General features: G+C 42.8%; 1 long non-coding RNA gene and 1 pseudogene across 1 annotated transcript; one reads left to right on the top strand and one right to left on the bottom strand.

The window, feature by feature from the left end:
- Window positions 1–7942: 7942 nt before the first annotated feature.
- Window positions 7943–9129, top strand: LOC123126237 (uncharacterized). Its single transcript, XR_006461611.1, has 4 exons — window positions 7943–8024; window positions 8108–8265; window positions 8342–8519; window positions 8630–9129. It is a non-coding gene; the product is annotated as an uncharacterized lncRNA (long non-coding RNA).
- Window positions 9130–9862: 733 nt separating this feature from the next.
- On the bottom strand, window positions 9863–13847 carry LOC123126236 (ABC transporter G family member 3-like; annotated as a pseudogene).
- Between the last annotated feature and the right edge of the window lie 6989 nt (window positions 13848–20836).

Here is a 20836-nt window from a genome sequence, read left to right as displayed (position 1 = left end):
GCCCCTGCCACGTAGGTTCCACCACCCATAGCAACTCTCCCCCGAACACCCAAGCCTCCCAAGATGGCGCCCCAATGAAGGGGTACTACGTGCAGGCCGTCAATGCCCAATCCAAGACGGGTTTTGGGCTCTCTTCCGGGAGGTGGTCGAGGCTGGATAGGAGGGACGTCGGCTTCGCCTACAAGGAGGGTAATGACATCGAGAGCCGTCGCCGATGTTGGGCTGAACCAGCCGACCAAAGTCTCCTCTGGTCCCCATCCGATGAAAGCACAACGTCATCGTGCTACTGATTTGGCCCGATCTTTCACGATACAATGAACTCCTCCGAAATCAGCTGATAAAATCTCCCAATTACGCTAGTAGTACACAATCCCTCGACACAAGAACCTCCCGCCCAAGTAGACGTAACCAGCACGCAACCCATCGGAAATGACAGACCTCAGGCGAAGTCGACCCTTTCGTACAAAAGAAAATTCACCATCATAATGATAAGTTAATTGTCTCATGTCCATCCATGATTTTCCCAACAATATAGAACACACATGCATATGCATAGGAAGCACATCACACACAACTAGATCACCATATCCGCATAAAGTGAAACTCCTTCGACGCGATGCATGATCTTGATAAAACTTGTCCTTCCACCAAAGCTCGTATGGTTCTGGATGTTCAATCAACGGCAAGTTCAAAGCATAACCTACTATCTCACTCACCAAATTCATACTGGAATAGCAATTCATCAACGGGGCACAACTAGTTGGTCCGACATGCACACGCATAAAGCATTGGTACCAAGGCAAGACGCGCAATGGATCCTTCTCCATCGCCATCACCATTTGCGAACTACAATCTTTCCTCATGATAAATAAAAGTATCAATTGTAATTGGAAGAAAACAATTTTACCGTGAACAACCATTGCTTTGAATACCAACTGATGAAAGCCCAACCTCGTCGTTCTACTAATTTGGCCCAATCTTTCACGATGCAATGAACTCCTCCGAATTCAGCTGATAAAATCTCTCAATTACGCGAGCAGTACCCGTAACCGGAAGATGGGGTAACGATAACCAACGAATAATCCCTCGACACACGAAAGAACCTGCAATCGAACTAGACGTTACCAGCACACAACCCGTCGGAAAAGACAAACCTCGAGCGAAGTGTAACTTTCACACAGAAAATTTATACAAAATAAATAACAGCGGCACCCGAAGATGGCCGCTTCATGGTCGAAACATGACGTTTTCTAAACTCCAAAATATAACCTGCTTTTACAAAGACCGTACCAGGATTATATACACCAAGACAGCTAGCATACTCGAACTTTCCTAATAAGTTAAACAAACAAAAACATCTTTATCTCTAACTCTTGACCAACACCTAAGGAAGTAAATATGATCACAAGCTTTAACTTAGCAAGTAATCCTTACAATTTCAATACTTAAAGTAATTAAACACAATTTCCTGGCAGCCCCCATCCAACGTTTCTCAAGGACAGCAAAACCCACCATTTAGACCTGCTCACGTACACATATATCTCCTGTGGCCTTGATCGTGAGAAGTAGTAAACAATTAGGATACTTTCGGTAGTCTCAATCAAAACGTATCATGTCCATGTAGTATAGTCTTGTTGTGGACATGGCAACCAAAAGAAACAACCAAGTTGACACATGCTTTGATCAAACGGTATATGTTGGAATTATTTTCTTCCTTTTCTAATATCCAAGCATGCATTGTGTATTTTGGCAAAGAATTAAATTGTGATTCTAATTCAACCTTCATTTTCTCTTGATCAAGACGCCTCATGTTATCGCAAACAGTGACGAGCGAAACGGCCTTAACTTAAACCAGACCAACTTCTTGTATGTAATGGTGGTCGACGGTACAAATAGATCTAGTGTTTGCCATATCATCCTCTCCTCCCTGAAACGAAACCCTCCTCGGCGTCAAGTCTATCTTCTCAGCATATGCATCCGCAGAAACTGTCGATGCCAAAAATTCAGCATGTTGAATGTCCATGCCTGCTTTGTCTTGGTCATTGAGTACCTTCACATCAATTGCTTCCTGAGCGTGATCACGCCTTTGGTGATATGCCTTGTATCGCTCCAGGGTATATGAGTCAAGTAGTATAAGTCGACCCTTCCATACAAAAGAAAATTCACCATCATAATGCTAACTTAATTGTCTCAAGTCTGTCCAGGGTTTTCTCAACAGTATAGAACACACATGCATATGCATAGGAAGCACATCACACACGACTAGATCACCATATCCGCATAAAGGCAAACTACTTCGACGTGATGCATGATCTTGAACAAACTTGTCCGTCAACCAAAACTCGTATGGTTCTGAATGTTCAATCAACGGCAAGTTCAAGGCATCAACTACAGTCTTACTCACAAAATTCATACTGGAATAGCAATTAATTAACATGGCACAACTAGCTGGTCTGACACACACACGCATAAAGCATTGGTACCAAGGCAAGGCACGCAATGGATCCTTCTCCATCGCCATCACTATTTGCGAACTACAATCATTTCTCATGATAAATAAAAATATCAGTCGTAACTGAAAGAAAACAATTTTACCGTGAACAATCTTTGGTCCGAATACCAACTGATGAAAGCACAACCTCGTCGTGCTACTGATTTGGCCCGATCTTTCACAATACAATGTACTCCTCTGAATTCAGCTGATAATATCTCCCAATTACGCGAGCAGTACATGTACCCGGAAGATGGGGTAACGATAACCAACGGACAATCCCTCGACACACAAAGAACCTCCTGCCGAAGTAGACGTAACCAGCACGCAACCCGTCGGAAACGATAGACCTCGAGCCAAGTGTAACTTCCACACCGAAAATTTATACAAAATAAATAACAGCGACACCCGAAGACGGGCGATTCATGGTCGATACACGACGCTGTCTAAACTACAAAATATAACCTGCTTTTACAAAGAGGGTAACATGACTATATATACCAGTACAGCTAGCCGACTCCAACTTGCCTAATAAGTCGACTGAACAAAAACTTCTTTATCTCTAACTCTCGACCAACACCTAAGGAAGTTAATCTGCTCACAAGCTTTAAATTAGCAAGTAATCGATCATTAAAATTTAAATACTTAAAGTAATTAAACATAATTTCCTGGAAGCCCCCATCCAATGCTTCTCAAGGACATTAAATCCCACCATTTAAACCAGCTCACGAACACATAAATCTCCTATAGCCTTGATCATGAGAAGTAGTAACCAATTAGGATTCTTCCGTTAGTCTCAATCAAAAGGTATCATGTACTTGTATATTCTTGTTGTGGACGTGGCAACCAAAAGAAACAACCTAGTTGACGCATGCCTTGCTCAAACGTGTATGTGTTGGAATTATTTTACTTCTTTTTCTATTATCGAAGCATGCATTGTGTATTTTGGCACAGCAGCAAATTATGATTCTAATTCAACCTTCATTTTCTCCTGATCAAGACGCCTCTCGTTATCGCAAACAGTGACGAGCAAAACTGCCTTAACTTGAACCAGACCAACGTCTTGTATGCAGGCCCGAGCCTGGGGGGTGCGACCTGTGCGCCTGCACAGGGCCCCCCGTTTTCCGGGGCCTCCAAATCTACTACTCATGTAATCTTTTGGGCCTCTGAAAAAAATCTAACCTATTGGGCTTGTGAGACGCTCGGCCTGGCAACTGGCAACCTGGTGCAGCCCCCCGATCTAGAACTGCCTCGTCCAGCGATAGTGGCAGTCTTTCCCTCAAAATCGAAATCAAAAAGAAAAGAACAATTAATCTATTCGATTCATCGAAAGGAGCGAAGCGCCGAGACGTCTCTTGGTCTGTTCGTGTGGCACAGACGGCCCTCGCCATGGCAGGATAGGGTTCCTCCAATCCTCCTTCCTTTCCTTGCTCAAGAATCTCCTATCCAGCAACTCCGTTCCAACTTCCTACATTGTAGATCATTTTCAAGATTCATGAGGGTAGGAGCAGGCGAGCAGCCGAGCACGAAGGCACAAGGTAGGAACGACCGCACAGCAACCGGCAGGGAGGAAAGTCCAGGCCAATCTCCCGATCTCCGAGTTTTAAAGCGTCGTCGCGCCAATAACCAGTGATCCTGTGAGCCCTTTACTTTGATTTGTGATTTTCGCCAACTATTTCGTTGTTTTAAAATCGTATAGTTAATTTTATTGTTCTTTTCATCTATTAGGTATCTAGTATTGAAGACTGTATTACAAAAAACACTAAAAAAATGATGAGGTTTAATGGAAGACAATACAAAAAAGCACTACTAGGGAAAAGCCTAGCAGTAGCGCGGGTTTTTGGCCTAGCAGTAGCGCGGGGAGCCGCGCTACTGCTACGGCGCTACAGCTAAAGGTTAGCAGTAGCGTCTGCACACCCGCGCTACTGTTATATCAACTTAGTAGTAGCGCTTCCAGCAAACTGCGGTACTGGTAATTACTAGTAGCGCGTCTCACTGCCCGCGCTACTACTATTATTCCGTATTCTATTTCTTTATTATTTTATGTCGTATTCATACAGCTTTATACTATTTTTCAGACAGTAGCAATTTAGAGGATTTTTTTACATTATAATGAGTTATTAAATCACTAGATGAAAGATCCGCGGATTAGTTTCAAGTGAATGGATCCTAAGTGACCAATTCATGGATTAACTTGAAACTAATCTGCGGTTCTTTCACCCAATGATATAATAACTCATCATCATCATCATCATATTAATATAAAAACTCTTGCATCATATCATCACCAACAACACTAGCTAATAATCATCATAGTCATTACCACCAACACTATTTAATCATCATAGTCATGGTGTAGCTATCTAATCACCACCAACACTAGCTAATAACAATCATCATAGTGATTACCACCAACACTAGCTATTTAATCATCATAGTCATAGTGTAGCACATCATCATCTTCAAACTCATTCTAGCTAGCTAATCACTCCTGCTACTCTCTCTCAGGTAAAATAGCATAGAACATGTGTAGCACTCCTGCTTCATCATACTGGAGCATGCAGATGAACATGTCTCCTAATTGTGGGCCGTGCTTCTGATTGCTGCCCCCTAGTACTTCTCTGCTGCAGTCCTTCACAATTTTGCTCCAGTCTTTGACTATTAAGACTTGCTCGCTTCGAGAAATCTTAAATGCACTAAAGTGCAATGTATGATGTCTTGGCCGTAAGCTAACCATTGTCATGCGAACTTTATGCTCGATCCATTGAGGCACAACTATCATCAGGAGTCCCTATTGAAGAATATCATAGTAACATACTTAGAAATGAAATTTAGCCTGAAAAATAATGTTTGCAAAAGATGCACTGAGGACAAATAGTAAAAATCTTACCATCTTCCCTAAATAGATGTGACCGTAGTTCAATACGCACGCTAGTGGCCGCACGTTTTGAGTAGTAATATTTTAATGTCCAGGAATTTTTTTTCTTGACAGTATCAAGATCCTCAAGCCATGAAACATAATGACTTATCTCCTCGCAGTTTAGTTCAGCCCCGGAACAGTACTAGGTCATGTCTACTAAGCGCGGAACATGTTTGCTTGAATGGAAAGCTGTCAGTAGAAATTAGTTGTCAACTAATTTTTTTAAACAATATCCAAGACATAAATATGATTGAGAAACTCCAATAATGGTAGAACTGGAGGCGTCTGCACATCGACCCAGATGTCGATATTACCTTCAACTTCATCTTCTGGACTAATATCAAAGGTGATAATAAGCATATCAGGCTTAAATGCATAAGCCTTGCATAGTGCTCTCCAAGTTTTGCATTCAAAATAGGTGTAGATGTCTGCATTGTATAATTTTACGGCGAAAGAATAACCATGCCCGGTCCTTAATTGAACTCTCTTTACCTCCATAGTTTCCATTTTACTGAAACCAACCTTATCCAAGACATACATTCTTGCATGGCAGGGGATACGCTAGTAAAAATAGTAAGATAAAATAAAATTATAAGTTGAAGCAAAAGAAGCAGAAGTCATGCTTAATTACGAAAAAATACTTCTCGTTATGACTTACTGTATCCACTTCGAAGGTCTCATCCATCTTGATGCTGAAGTGCCTACCACCAACTAGGTGAGGCCTGTCGCACGGGCCGCGCTGGTCTTCGCAGTATTCGCACTTACCGAAATCCTTTTCTTCGTCAGACATTTCCTATGTTCATAGTTGAAACATTAATTAATTGAAAATCGATCGAAGGCAACTACCAGGAAACTCAACACACACATCGCTATTAATCAATATACAACGGGTTAACTTTAGGTCTGTCGAGTCTTCCTTCCTAAACTCTCATCTCACATATATGGTGGGCACTCCCTCTCTGATATTGCGACACTCGGTGATGGTTGCTACTCCTCCTTCCCCTAGTGCATAAAAAAGGTCTAGCACAAAGAGAAGAAGGAGAAGCTACCCCGACCACAGCAGTTGGCATTCTTCTTCTCTCATATATGGTGGAGACTCTCCCTCACCGATTTTTTGACTGTCATGTATGGAGCCCCGATAGACTTAAAGTCAACTCAAAATGTCGTTTAATTCTATTTCTAGCAAATCTGGGGACTCGATATTTCCTACATATTCTAGCACAAGTCATGCTTAAATTCACAGAAAAATCCGGTATGACCTTTGCTAAAAATAGGACATATCGAGCGCCCCAAATTTGTCGGAATTGAAATGAATCAACACTCCGGCAAAATACCTAAGGAAGTAAATATGATCACAAGCTTTAACTTAGCAAGTAATCCTTACAATTTCAATACTTAAAGTAATTAAACACAATTTCCTGGCAGCCCCCATCCAACGTTTCTCAAGGACAGCAAAACCCACCATTTAGACCTGCTCACCTACACATATATCTCCTGTGGCCTTGATCCTGAGAAGTAGTAAACAATTAGGATACTTTCGGTAGTCTCAATCAAAAGGTATCATGTCCATGTAGTATAGTCTTGTTGTGGACATGGTAACCAAAAGAAACAACCAAGTTGACACATGCTTTGATCAAACGGTATATGTTGGAATTATTTTCTTCCTTTCCTAATATCCAAGCATGCATTGTGTATTTTGGCAAAGAAGTAAATTGTGATTCTAATTCAACCTTCATTTTCTCCTGATCAATATGCCTCATGTTATCGCAAACAGTGACGAGCGGAACGGCCTTAACTTAAACCAGACCAACTTCTTCTATGTAATGGTGGTCGACGGTACAAATAGATCTAGTGTTTGCCATATCATCCTCTCCTCCCTGAAACGAAACCCTCCTCGGTGTCAAGTATATCGTCTCAGCATATGCATCCGCAGAAACTGTCGATGCCAAAAATTCAGCATGTTGAATGTCCACGTCTGCTTTCTCTTGGTCATTGAGTACCTTCACATCAATTGCTTCCAGAGCATGATCACGTCTTTGGCGATCTGCCTTGTATCGCTCCAGGGTATATGAGTCAAGTAGTATAAGTCGACCCTTCCATACCAAAGAAAATTCACCATCATAATGATAACTTAATTGTCTCAAGTCTGTCCAGGGTTTTCCCAACAGTATAGAACTCACATGCATATGCATAGGAAGCACATCACACACGACTAGATCACCATATCCGCATAAAGGGAAACTACTTCGACGGGATGCATGATCTTGATCAAACTTGTCCATCAACCAAAACTCATATGGTTTTGAATGTTCAATCAACGGCAAGTTCAAGGCATCAACTACAGTCTTACTCACAAAATTCATACTGGAATAGCAATTAATTAACATGGCACAACTAGCTGGTCCGACACGCACACGCATAAAGCATTGGTACCAAGGCAAGGCACGCAATAGATCCTTCTCCATCGCTATCACCATTTGCAAACTACAATATTTTCTCATGATAAATAAAAATAAAACAACGATTGATCTATTCGATTCACGGAGAGGAGCGAAGCGACGAGGCGTCTCTTCGTCTGTTCCTGTGTGGCACTGGTGGCCCTCGCCACGGCAGGTTAGGCTTCCTCCAATCCTCCTACCTTTCCTTGCTCAAGAATCTCCTATCCAGCAACTCCGTTCCAACTTCCTACGTTGTAGATCCTTTTCAAGATTCAGGAGGGTAGGAGCAGGCGAGCAGCCGAGCACGAAGGCATACGGCAGGAACGACCGAACAACAGCCGGCAGGGAGGAAAGTCCTGGCCAATCTCCCGATCTCCGAGTTTTTAAGCGTCGTCTCGTCAATAACTAGTGATCTTGTGAGCCCTTTACTTCGAATTTGATTTCCGCCAGCTATTTCGTTCTTTTAAAGTAGTATAAGACGAGTGCATGTAGGGTTTTTTGTTTTCAGTTGCTGTTCTTTGGGAGTCATGAGGATCTTCCTATATTCAAGTTTGAGAACCTGACAAGCTTTTCTCTGGATGGGTGCCGTATCAACGACGACTTCCTCGGGCTGCGCAAATACCTGTACAACTCGCCTAACCTGCAGAAGCTCACTTTGCGACATTGCAAGGTGCTGCTGCTACTTCTTCCATCAACAACTAATTACCATAACTTGAAACATTCCGTAATATATTGGCATTCCATTCCAAAATATACTCGTAACATTGCACTGCTCAACAGGTCTCGGATTTCCAATCTACAAAGGAGGTGATGAAATGCCGCCAATCATATTCCAAGGGCATGGCGCGTTTCAAGTGCAACAACCTTAGGCTTACTGAAACCATACACCGAGATGGTGATGCTTCTGTCGATCCGTTTGTCAAGTTTTTCAGGGGCGTGCGGAGGAATCTGCCAAACAACAAGATCAAACTCATTCCGCTCAAGAAGAAGAAATAAAAGACTGAACTCGCTATAGTCGATTAGCGGAAGCGTATGGCAATACACTAGGTTTCCTATCATTTGCTGATTTCAGGAAACTAGGTTGCACATGTGTCATCATTTTTACCTTTTTAATAAATTCATCATGAGTCCTTGGCTTTAATTGTGTCGGATGGTTGAGATCGTTTGGATTTCAGCAACTCGTAACTTTTATACTAGTGTAGACTAGGTTCTTGGTTGAAGTGGAAGTGTCACGATCCCCTCGTCTATATATATGGATTTATTTTTCATTTGGGATGGCATTTTCTCATCTTTTATTGATCGTGTATGTCACCGACACCTCTGAGATCATCCTCCGGTGAGATTGTTCTCCACCTACACAGTTAGAACCTTTCATATCTTGACTTTTTTATGCACTTCATATCTTGACTCAGTTATCCACCGTCTCCAACAACATTTATAAGCACGAACAAATTTAAGGAGAAGAGACAATCTGTTATTGCTCAATGACTACTATGCCAAGCTTCATCTCAGGCATGAATAACTACATTCAACATCGTCTACAATGTCACAAATCTACTGACATGGAAATGCATGTTGGCACAACCCAGCACGCGCCGAGCCCTATCATCTACAACACTTGAAGAAAACACCTTCGAGAGAGGATCGCTACTCGACCTTCAATGTAGTCAGATCCAACCAGGAAGATCAAACGTGTGAGAGACAACAAGACAACAAAGGAAGCAATGCTGAGTACCAAAAAGGAATGGACAAGAGAGTAAATCACCAAATCATGGTTCATTTCTTCAATTCTCAAATTAACCATGATAAATACAGTATATATGTTACCCCAATTCTCCTCATGTTTCTCTTCTACTTTGGATGCGTCAGATATGCCTACCTAGGAAGCTATCACACATGTATACATGCATATGAACAGTCACACACCCAAACACACACACACACACACACACACACACACACACACACAAAGCCTTCTTACAACATCAGCACACTCGGTGGCTCAGGGCTAACTCACTTTGGAGCTGCAATGGTGTGGATGCTGGGCCAGCAGGAGCACCTGCCAAGCCTCTCATGTCTCCTCACATCTAGACGAAGCAAAACATACAAGACGACCCAGTAGCCGATCGCCATCAGGAACAAAACAAGGAGATTCATCCACTTGGCACCCGTCGACGATGATATGCCATACAAGCCTCGGACAGCCTGCACGCCGGGTATCGTCCTCGTGGCCCCGACTGCAAATGATGTACTGACATACTCGTTCTGGACCAAGCCCTGCAGCAGCATTGCTTGTTAGCACGCCTGATCCGGTAAAAGCAAGATGAGCATAGGGTTTATGTAGGTTACATAAGATGGCCATATATAACTTACCTGGACAGCATATGTCTGGAATGAAATGTAGGACATCGGATAGTTCCACACGGGCGCTGGTATTGCGTCTTGGATCCGAAAATACCCTGCCACCAGCATCATGATAACTTGAAGTAGCCACGGTTATTTAATAATGTTGGTTCATTCAATATGTGTGCCCACTTGAAAGAAGACCAAGATGGAAGCTCACATATAATCAAATCAAGGTTAAGATGCACTTGTAAGTCTCAAGCCAGATGTACGCAACAATCATCATGAGCGCTTCGTTCGCCAATAGGCACATAAAGATGGTGATTATAAAGTACATAAGGAAGCTGAACTCATTCCTGAGGCCAATCAGGGAGTAGAAAACCAACGACGACGAAATGGACACCAGAAATAGGAAGGAGACGCTGGATAGGAAGTGGCCTAGTAGGAAAACCAATGTCCCATAATGCCGGTTTGAATCCTCATGGGAATATATCTGCATAGGAGGGAGCATTATGTTACAAACATACCTGATGTTCATATGATTTTGGTGCTTATTGTTTTCAGCAACAGAATCCGCGTTGAAATTATTCTACAATTAAAACTATTAGGAAGGAAGTGGCCATAATGTTGCAATTCCATTTTAAAGAAGAAAAACCCGACCTTGATCTCATCAATATGAGCAGGCACTTCGCAAACACTCAGAAGGACAAGAAATGAAACAAACACAAATATCGCAGAAATCCTAACCTGTCAAACAATGTGACCTTTGAGCATCATCAAATCATAAATGCAGTTAATTACTTGAGAATAAAAATATCTAGTAAATTGAAATGTAATACTGCAGTGACACTGACCACTACAGATGACAATGAATGACCAATATCGATAAATACAGGGCAAGCAGCATATACAAGGCAAGCCTGCTCCAGAAGTACTTCCATTCTCTTGACATAACTCGCAATGATCTCCAAGTGAGAATCCCAATTCTCGCTGCATCACTGCTTTGCCTTTACTTTTCAAGTAAGGACCTTCGTGCATCACACCATGTAGATAATAGTTTATTCACTATCATGGATATTGCAGTGTCCAATTTCTCAATCTAAAGTATCAGTTGTGTGTTTGTGGAATGGGTGACATAGATGGGATTTTCATTACCCTAGGGTGTAGAGCAGTAGTACCTTGTCAATCAATTTTGCAATCATGGATTCAACAGCAGCAGCTTCAGCCGATGATTTGTATGTTGCTTCTAGTGTCCGGATCGCCACAGCAGTGTCCATGCTCACTGAAGAGAAATCCCCTTGATCATCCTGTTAATAACTACAAAGCTTTTAACTCTCACAAAAAAATCAAAAGACACCTGCAGATTTTTGCACATGGCTATGATTCTGTCGAAGTCTGTATTGATTGCTCTCACGAAGTGTGGTCAGATGGACTTTGCATGATTGGACATGAAAACCCAGCATTTGAGAAGTGCTGTAACAGAACAAGACCAAGTAAGAAAAACTCCAGAAGGTAACGGCGCTGGTGCCCCGGCTTTACTCCACCCGCCCCTTGGAGTAGGGCACATGTGCGTCACGATCCAGCCAGCGCACTGTGCCATCCAGGAGCACCTTCCCTTCGATGGCGTTAATGACCTCGGACATGAGCCTGCATCTCTTATATTAATCCCCGGTTACTTCTCTATTTACCTCTCCAGGGTCCAGGCTGTTAATTTTGCTTCCTGCATATGTATTTTTCATTGATATTAGATTGTTCGTGATTCCTCCATGGCTGATGACTCAATTCATAACCGGATGCATAACGTGTGCAAACAGGACACTCTCCCACCAAGTGTATAGACTTTCAAAATGGCCACCTCACACACATAACTCAATTTTATAACATATTTTGGACTTGAATTTTTTTTCCATCTGTAATATACGTCACCAGAAGCCCCGCTCTATAATTTGACAACTTTTAGAGTTGGTTTGTTATTTTCGCGGCATTAACTGAATTTCGGGCAAGCAAAAAAGGCGGTAAAGTTCTGTGGCGGGCTATACAGGATGCCCGCCACTCCTGACTTCTTGATTATTATTTTTTGCGTGGGTGACTGCATTGTGGAAGTGACGAGTACCTTTGTTGCCCACATTGCAAACATCTTGATATGGAAAATAAAAAATTTGAGAGGGTCATCCCACTATGTTTGTACTGTGTGTATTCCATGACCGCCACTCTAAGACGAAGTAGCAGTGGCGGGTGGGTAGCAACGCCCGCTAGTGGCAGGTTTCAACACGCTAGCAAATTTTGCTAGTCCAGCTATGGCGGTCATTCGGGCGCGCCCGCCACTGCTACACCACCAGCACTGGCGGTGCGCCCTGTCACCCGCCGCTGCTGGTTTTCAAAATTAGTTGTGGCGGGTGTCCGGCTTCGCCCGGCACTAATTTGAGTTCACCTATAAGCCCTTTCCCGGTAGTGGACACTAGCTACGAGATTTGATACAACACACGGGCAACAACCACTGACAATTGCATTAAAAAAAGTAACTGCTAGCCTACTTGGAGCACTCTAGTCTCTCTGTATTGGCATTGTGACGATAACAAACTCTATCCAACAATTTACCAAGCAGTCGGTCATTAAGCAAAAAATAACCAGGATCAAGAGAGCAAACATGAGCATATCTATGCGCAAATGGTGTGTTCCCATCATTGCTAATTGCAACAATTCACAAGCACACAGTCCATATGCAACAGTAAAAATAAAATGAATAATAGAATAATCAAGAAATACAGTGACTGAATTATGAGGATAGCTTTACCAATTTCCGTGGAGAAGAAATTGCTGGGAAAATCCAGCAAATAAACAATCACACGGCTAAAAAAGTTTACACCATCTAAGCAGACAGATCCAAAACTCTCTCTACACCGCTCCAGGGAAAAATAACCAGCTGGGGAAAATCCTCTACCCATTCCTCACATCCCATGACCTAAAGATTTTTTTTTAAAATATTACTCCTTTTATAAAAAAATTCAATAATGTATGACCTAGTTCGTAAATTACAATTATATAACCCCGTCGGCCTTCATTATCCTAGCAAAGAAAAGAAAAGACTAGGATTCCTTTATCAGCTTTATTCAACATTACTCGTTTACTAAGTCATTTAGGCCTTGGCAACTATTAGATGTGGCATCTTTGTTGTTTGCCTTTTATCATAATTACCATGCATTTGACAATAAGTAGTAAGCAGGATCAGAAGAAGGGAAGGTAACCGCTGCCAGGTTTCAATGAAGTTTGGATATGCAGTTTCAGTTGGTGTTGTCCTCGTCTTTAGGTCATGGTGTTGTCCTCATCTTTAGTTCAAAAAGCCTAGTAGCGGCGAGCAAGGCTCTCAGGGGCGCCCGCAACTGCCTCTCTGCCACTACTAATATGCCAACAGTGGCGGGCGGCCCCTATCTGGCGACACGCCCCGCGTCGCCCCGATCTGGCTACATGGGGGAAACGCCACCGTCGATGACTCCTGAGCCCGCCTCTCCTTCCCCTCATCTTCCCGCTGCCTGAGGGGACCATCGGCAAAGCTCGCACGGGATCCTATGACGGCGGCGGCCGGGCATCTCATCTCGCGGCAGCTGCTGAGATCTGGGCAGCTCCGCGAGATCCCGACGGCATCTTCCTCGTCCATCGGTGGGGCTGCTCTTGGTCGGCAGCAAGTTGGTCGCTCGTGACCGCATGGTGTTGCGGCGCGGTCGGCGCACGTCCTCAAGCCGTGCTAGTTTGGATCTTTGCCCGTACAAGTCTGCGGACATGTGTGCTGCATGCTGCTGGACACCATGGTGGCCTACTACCATGATGCTTATGGTGGTGGTCCTCGTACTCTTTTTGCTTCATGGAAACGTCCTCCAAGATCGGTCCTCCTCAATCTAGTCACCGACGTGTTCCGAAACTGGTGCTGGAGATTTTGCCCAGGATATCTGGATCGGACAGAATCTAGTCGTGCACGTCCATATCTGCCTACGAGGTTCTGAGGGCATGGTGCGAAGCTCTATTGGTTGATGATACCTTGGGACATGTCGGCTTCTTGATTTCCATGGTGGAGAAAATGATGGAGAAGGTCATGGTGGTCGTGATAGGAGGATCAACTAGACGGACGGAGCCTTGGTGGCGATGGAGTCAGCCAGGTGTCAGATAAGTCTCGGGAGTAGCAGTGATAAGTGGGGGTGGCAGCACTGGCGGATTTCAGTTTTGGTGGTACTCCTCGAGTACCGGTGAAAACCTAAGGTCTGATCTTCATTGGTTGTGTCTGGCGATTGCCTTGCTAGAGGGATTGTTTTGAGAGTGCGGCCTTTCTCCAGGATGAAAACCCAAGATTTTGGATCGGGCAACGACGGCACTTGTGCACTGTTTCCTTCTTGGAGGCATTGTTTTTGGAGACCTTTTATGTATTTCGGTTGTTGTATTAGGTGGTGGTATGTGTGCTGCTGTTGAGAGGAGCCGACCGTTGTGGCAAGATCATTCTTTTTTTCCTTTCTTTTAATTTTCTCCTTTGGTTGTGTGCATCCTGGATGTCTTTGTGACATCTTGTTGGTGCAGAGACTGGGTGTAATTGGTATCTTCGCGATATTAATTGATTCTCCTTCAAAAAAAACAGTGGCGGGCGGCCGCACGCCAGTGGTAGCCCATCTTCACTGGTGGGCAATCACCACTGCCCGCCAGTGGTAGCCCATCTACAGTGGAGCGCTATCACCACCGCCCGTCACAGAAATTTTGTGCAGCAATGGCGGGCCCTTTCCACCGCTCGCCACGGTGTTTGGTGCCCGCCATCTATATCTATACTTATACTAATTAGGCACTTCCAAGAAATTCCCACGTTAATTAGAGAAAATTAGAAAATAGACGCCGTTGATTTAGTGGGTCCGAATTATAACTGTTCAGATCTACTCGGATAAGGTTTTTTTTAAAACGTTAATTAGCGAATGTTTTAGTTTAACCTTAATCCAAAAAAGAACAAATAGAACCTAGATAAGGTTTTCTTTAAACATTAATCAGCGAAGGTTTTAGTTTAATCGTAATCCAAGAAAAGAATAAATAGAACCTAATTTTTTTGTCAAATATATTACAATTCAGATCTATCTAATTAAGCCCCTAAAAATATCTATCTAATTAAACTGTGCATAATCACGACCCGGAGGCAATATCCTCAGGTTACATCAAGTGGGTCGTGGTTGAAGGCTTAATTTCACATATCTCTCTCTTTCACGTCTCTCTCCTATCTCTATCACGTATCTATATTTATACTTACTAATACTAATTAGGCATTTCCAAGAAATTTCCACGTTAATTAGAGAAAATTAGAAAATAGATGCCATTGATTTAGTGGGTCCGAATTATAATGGTTCGGATCTACTCGGATAAGTTTTTTTTAACTTTAATTAGCGAAGGTTTTAGTTTAATCTTAATCCAAAAAAGAACAAATAGAACCTAGATAAGTTTTTTTAAATATTAATCGGCGAAGGTTTTAGTTTAATCGTAATCCGAAAAAGGAATAATTAGAACCTAATTTTTTTGTGAAATATATTACAATTTAGATCTATCTAATTAAGCCCCTAAAAAAACCTAAAAAAGATCTATCTAATTAAACTGTGCATAATCACGACTGGGAGGCAATATCATCACGTTACATCAAGTGGGTCACGGTTGAAGGCTTAATTTCACGTATCTCTCTTTTTCACGTCTCTCTCGTATCTCTATCACGTATTTTTCTAATTATTAGAAACACCTTCTTTTTACTGTCCTATCATATTGTTTTTGTGCTAGCTCAATCTCTCACGTTTCTCTCTCTCTCTCTCTCTCTCTCTCTCTCTTTCTCTCTCTCTCTCTCTCTTTCTCTCTCTCTCTCTCTCTCTCTCTTAGGTCTCTCTATTTGGGTAATCAGGCCTTGATATCTCATGCACCTATACAGGGAGGCTTCTTTCTCAAGAATCCGTCCAGACTACAATCACGTCTACGCACGGCCGCATCAAAATTGGATGTAGGCATCAGCACCTGCCGTCCAGTGCACACTCTTTTAATTCTTATTTCTTCCAACCTTTAATGGTTTTTTTTTATGAACAGATCGCATGTGTTGCATCCCCACCCGCAAGGATTGATCAAGTGCATATTCAGGAGGTTGTGTACGTGCATGTTCAGGGCAAAACAAGTCAGTTTTCTACCTGTGCATGTTGCCGGATGAGCTAGCATGCTAGCTTCTTGCTAGATCGGATCCGAAAGGAATCAAGATAGCTTGCATCATTGCCGTTCAGAGACTGATGTTGTAGGGTAGTATGATCATAGTACTAGCCATCAATTTTCTGTATCACGTGTATTAGCAGCCAGAAGAAATGAATCCTTTTTATATGTGTCAAAGTTAGAGAAGTTTACCTGCACGTTTTATGTGTGTCATCCATTGACTAAAAGATATCACATAAAAATTATACTGTTCTATGGCTTGAGTCTTATAAGTTCATTACCATAAGTCATTTGATTTAAATTAAGTGTACATGGCAAATATTTAGGTAAATGAAAATCACATTGCTCAACTATCTGAATTGTGTTGTTTAAATATATTTTAAATAGTTACATGTAAAATAAAAATCACACCATATGCATGAGGAAATAAGCAGTGTATTAGGCGGCTCTACATCCTTCCCAAGTGAAACCGACAAACATATTATTATGATATATGTTTTACGCATGATTTCCTCTTCATGTAGTGAACTTTGAGAAATATAATGTGATATTATGTTATAAAAACATATTACTATTCTGGCTTTAGATTCTAATTTTGTGTAACTTTATGCATACCTCCATTTGTAGATCTCTATGTTTTTAAACTTATATGCTTCACGAACATCTCAATTATAGTGGTTCATATCATAAAAGCATAGTTGTTCATAATATAGATTGATGGAAAATAATACATAACCGGCCCGTGCGAATGCACGGATTGACGACTAGTTGCTATTAATTGATTTCAAATTGATGCTATTGCAGCATATTGCGCCTTGATCACATCATCAAAATGCATGGATACATAAATACTAATTTTAACATTGATCCACATACAACATATACAGACACCACATTACAATGATGTCTTACTAGTAAAAAGTAGTAGTTATAAAGAAAATGTAACAAGTGCATTATAATAACAAACATATATATGGCACTCATCACACATAATTAATGGTTTCACGGGTTGTTTAGGAGTGAAAAGAGTGCCGGGCGATGTTCAACACGTAGTGCGTTAGTAGAAGCCGCACATACTGCATGCATTACTAGCCCATATATATGTTTACCGGGTGGTCCTCGGTGCGTCAGCTTGTGGTCAAGCAGCATTTCAAGGAGGGGGGTGTTAGGGACCTCCCCTAGCCCATACATATACTTGGGCTTGCCCTTGGATATCACACTAGCCGGGTCTGGTTGAGCATCACCGGCTACTACGAGCTACAAGTATAGGGAGGAAGCAACGAAGAAGGAATCCGCGTAGGATCACGTCATTGGCGGCTCCCCTGGCTTCTCCTACCTTTCTTCCACCCCTCTTCCTCCTCGGTTTCTTGAACTTCTATGAGCAATTCCCCTGTATAAATTCTTGTAACCCAAATTGGTGTTCGAGAGGAGTGAACCCATGCGGTACTCTAACAATTTCATAGCCTAATAGATTTAATAGGAATCATATATACTAAAAGAGTAACTTACCTACAACACAAGTAAAGATCGTGGAATAATTCTCTTCTTTATCTTTAAAAGGGCTACGTGGGTTATCGTGGGAGTTACTTGATTTACTTATACAACCAAACACTTGGTAGAAACGATAATTATATGATGTGCATATAGGAATACTTCGAGTGTGGATTTTTAGTACCCCCATACCAGCGTACCATATATCTAAACCATTCGGTTTGCATCAAGATTCGTGTTATCCTTATATGAAAAAAAATCTCTTTTTTGTTTCTTCCAAACAAGAGAACATTTGACCTTTCCAGATGAACTATACACAAGTAGGTGCAACCTGAACTTTGCCTTGGTAGATATGTGATTTTCCAAACGAGTCTTTTTCATAACCAAATGGTGGGCGTACAACATAAATGCATTGGATGCACAACATGGTAATATGTAATATGTTGAGTGAAGGGAATAGTAGCAAATTAAACACGGTATCAAATGCTAAGTCGAGGCACTCGCACGCAATACATGCATGCAGCCTGACCGGCATCGACCTACTGTACATAGAGCAGCTAATATAACAATGGCAACGCAGGCACGCTCATCGACACCCTCGAATCCATGCATGTCGATGCGTTCCTGCATGGTCGATCACTCGCAGTTGACCCTGCAGAGGTTTGCGCACTCGGGAATGCACAAGCCGGATTGGATGAGGAAGCAGTAGTTGCACAGGGTGGGAAAGATGTTGCAGAAGCTGTTGCAGAAGTAGGGGCCCTGCGCATTGCACGCCTGGGCGCATCCCGGCCCGCACTGGTCGCATGGTATCTCCTGCGCAGCCGCCGGCGCCTGCAGCTGGATCATCAGGACCAGCACGACACACATGGCAACAGTCACCTTGAGAGGCGCCATTTGTTGGGCTGGATATGGATATGATGGTTGTGTTAGATCGAACTCCTAGCTAGAGTAGATAGGTATTTATAGGCGCACAGCATCCTTCTTGGATCTGGATAACAAAGTCTGCTCCTATGAGTGAGACTAGCCATAACATACACGCTACTCTAGGCTATCTTATTACTACCTTCGTCCTAGATTATTGGCCCCCTTTGTAATTTGTGCTAAACTTTGACCAAAGATTTAACTGATAAAATGTTAGTGCATGTCAAACAAAAATTATATTGTTCCATTCGTATCTAAACATAGTTCTCAATGATATAATTTTTTATGACATGCATGAACATTTTGTTTGTTAAATTTAAGATCAAAATATGGCAAAGAATACAATAGAGACCAATAAACCAGGACGTAGGTAGTACCTCTATAGTGGGTAGTAACATATGTGTGGTGTCGTGCAAAGCTTCATTTATTACGTTATACACTCGTATCGTCTTGGGATATGTGATGTTACGATAACTAGCTAAGTTACTCAATTCACCCATCTCCTTATTAACTCGTTGTCACATAGGCAAATTTGCTGAGTTGGAACCGATGTTACTCTTGAAGTTACTCCCACTATGGCCAGTCTAAGTCCAAAATATTCCGCGGAAAAGGTCAAGATGGCCAACACCGGTAGCTGAACGCGGAGCGCACGCCACCATCTGGAGGTTCCCGGAAATTGCCTTCTGTTAGTGACATTTTTCCGAAAATGTGATTTAAATCCCCGGCCTCTCCATCAGTCGGTGCATACATTCATATTTATTAATTATTCAACAAAGATCTGACAATAACATACATCAAGCCATCCGAAGCCACCACTTACACCAAACAACTCGACAATATGGAGTGCCCTCTCTCCCACCATTTAGAACTGAGGTCACCGCTGATCTGCCCGCATGACATATGAGGAGCCTACACTCGGTGCAGCAAATCTAATGCATGCACCACACACACACATGTTTTAGAAGCCGTCACCACCATCGAACCGCTGACCCATCTCCAGAAAAGAGATCTACATCATCCTTACCAGGCCGGCCATCGATCGATGCCTCCACGGCGACGAACAACGCTGCCGCCTTGCGCTCGTCCATTCAGACGCATCTATCGCCAAGACTAGGCTGCACCATGCTGCCAAGATCAACTGTCGTCGACGCGGTAGATGCGACAGCGCTTCACCTGCCAACCTCCACGCCATTGTTGCCGCTGGAGCCCCTGCCACGTAGGTTCCACCACCCATAGCAACTCTCCCCCGAACACCCAAGCCTCCCAAGATGGCGCCCCAATGAAGGGGTACTACGTGCAGGCCGTCAATGCCCAATCCAAGACGGGTTTTGGGCTCTCTTCCGGGAGGTGGTCGAGGCTGGATAGGAGGGACGTCGGCTTCGCCTACAAGGAGGGTAATGACATCGAGAGCCGTCGCCGATGTTGGGCTGAACCAGCCGACCAAAGTCTCCTCTGGTCCCCATCCGATGAAAGCACAACGTCATCGTGCTACTGATTTGGCCCAATCTTTCACGATACAATGAACTCCTCCGAAATCAGCTGATAAAATCTCCCAATTACGCTAGTAGTACACAATCCCTCGACACAAGAACCTCCCGCCCTAGTAGACGTAACCAGCACGCAACCCATCGGAAATGACAGACCTCAGGCGAAGTCGACCCTTTCGTACAAAAGAAAATTCACCATCATAATGATAAGTTAATTGTCTCATGTCCATCCATGATTTTCCCAACAATATAGAACACACATGCATATGCATAGGAAGCACATCACACACAACTAGATCACCATATCCGCATAAAGTGAAACTCCTTCGACGCGATGCATGATCTTGATAAAACTTGTCCTTCCACCAAAGCTCGTATGGTTCTGGATGTTCAATCAACGGCAAGTTCAAAGCATAACCTACTATCTCACTCACCAAATTCATACTGGAATAGCAATTCATCAACGGGGCACAACTAGTTGGTCCGACATGCACACGCATAAAGCATTGGTACCAAGGCAAGACGCGCAATGGATCCTTCTCCATCG

This window comes from Triticum aestivum, chromosome 5D (genome assembly GCF_018294505.1).
Source record: "Triticum aestivum cultivar Chinese Spring chromosome 5D, IWGSC CS RefSeq v2.1, whole genome shotgun sequence".
Classification (NCBI taxonomy): Eukaryota; Viridiplantae; Streptophyta; class Magnoliopsida; order Poales; family Poaceae; genus Triticum; species Triticum aestivum.
This window is presented reverse-complemented; position numbering and strand designations above follow the sequence as displayed.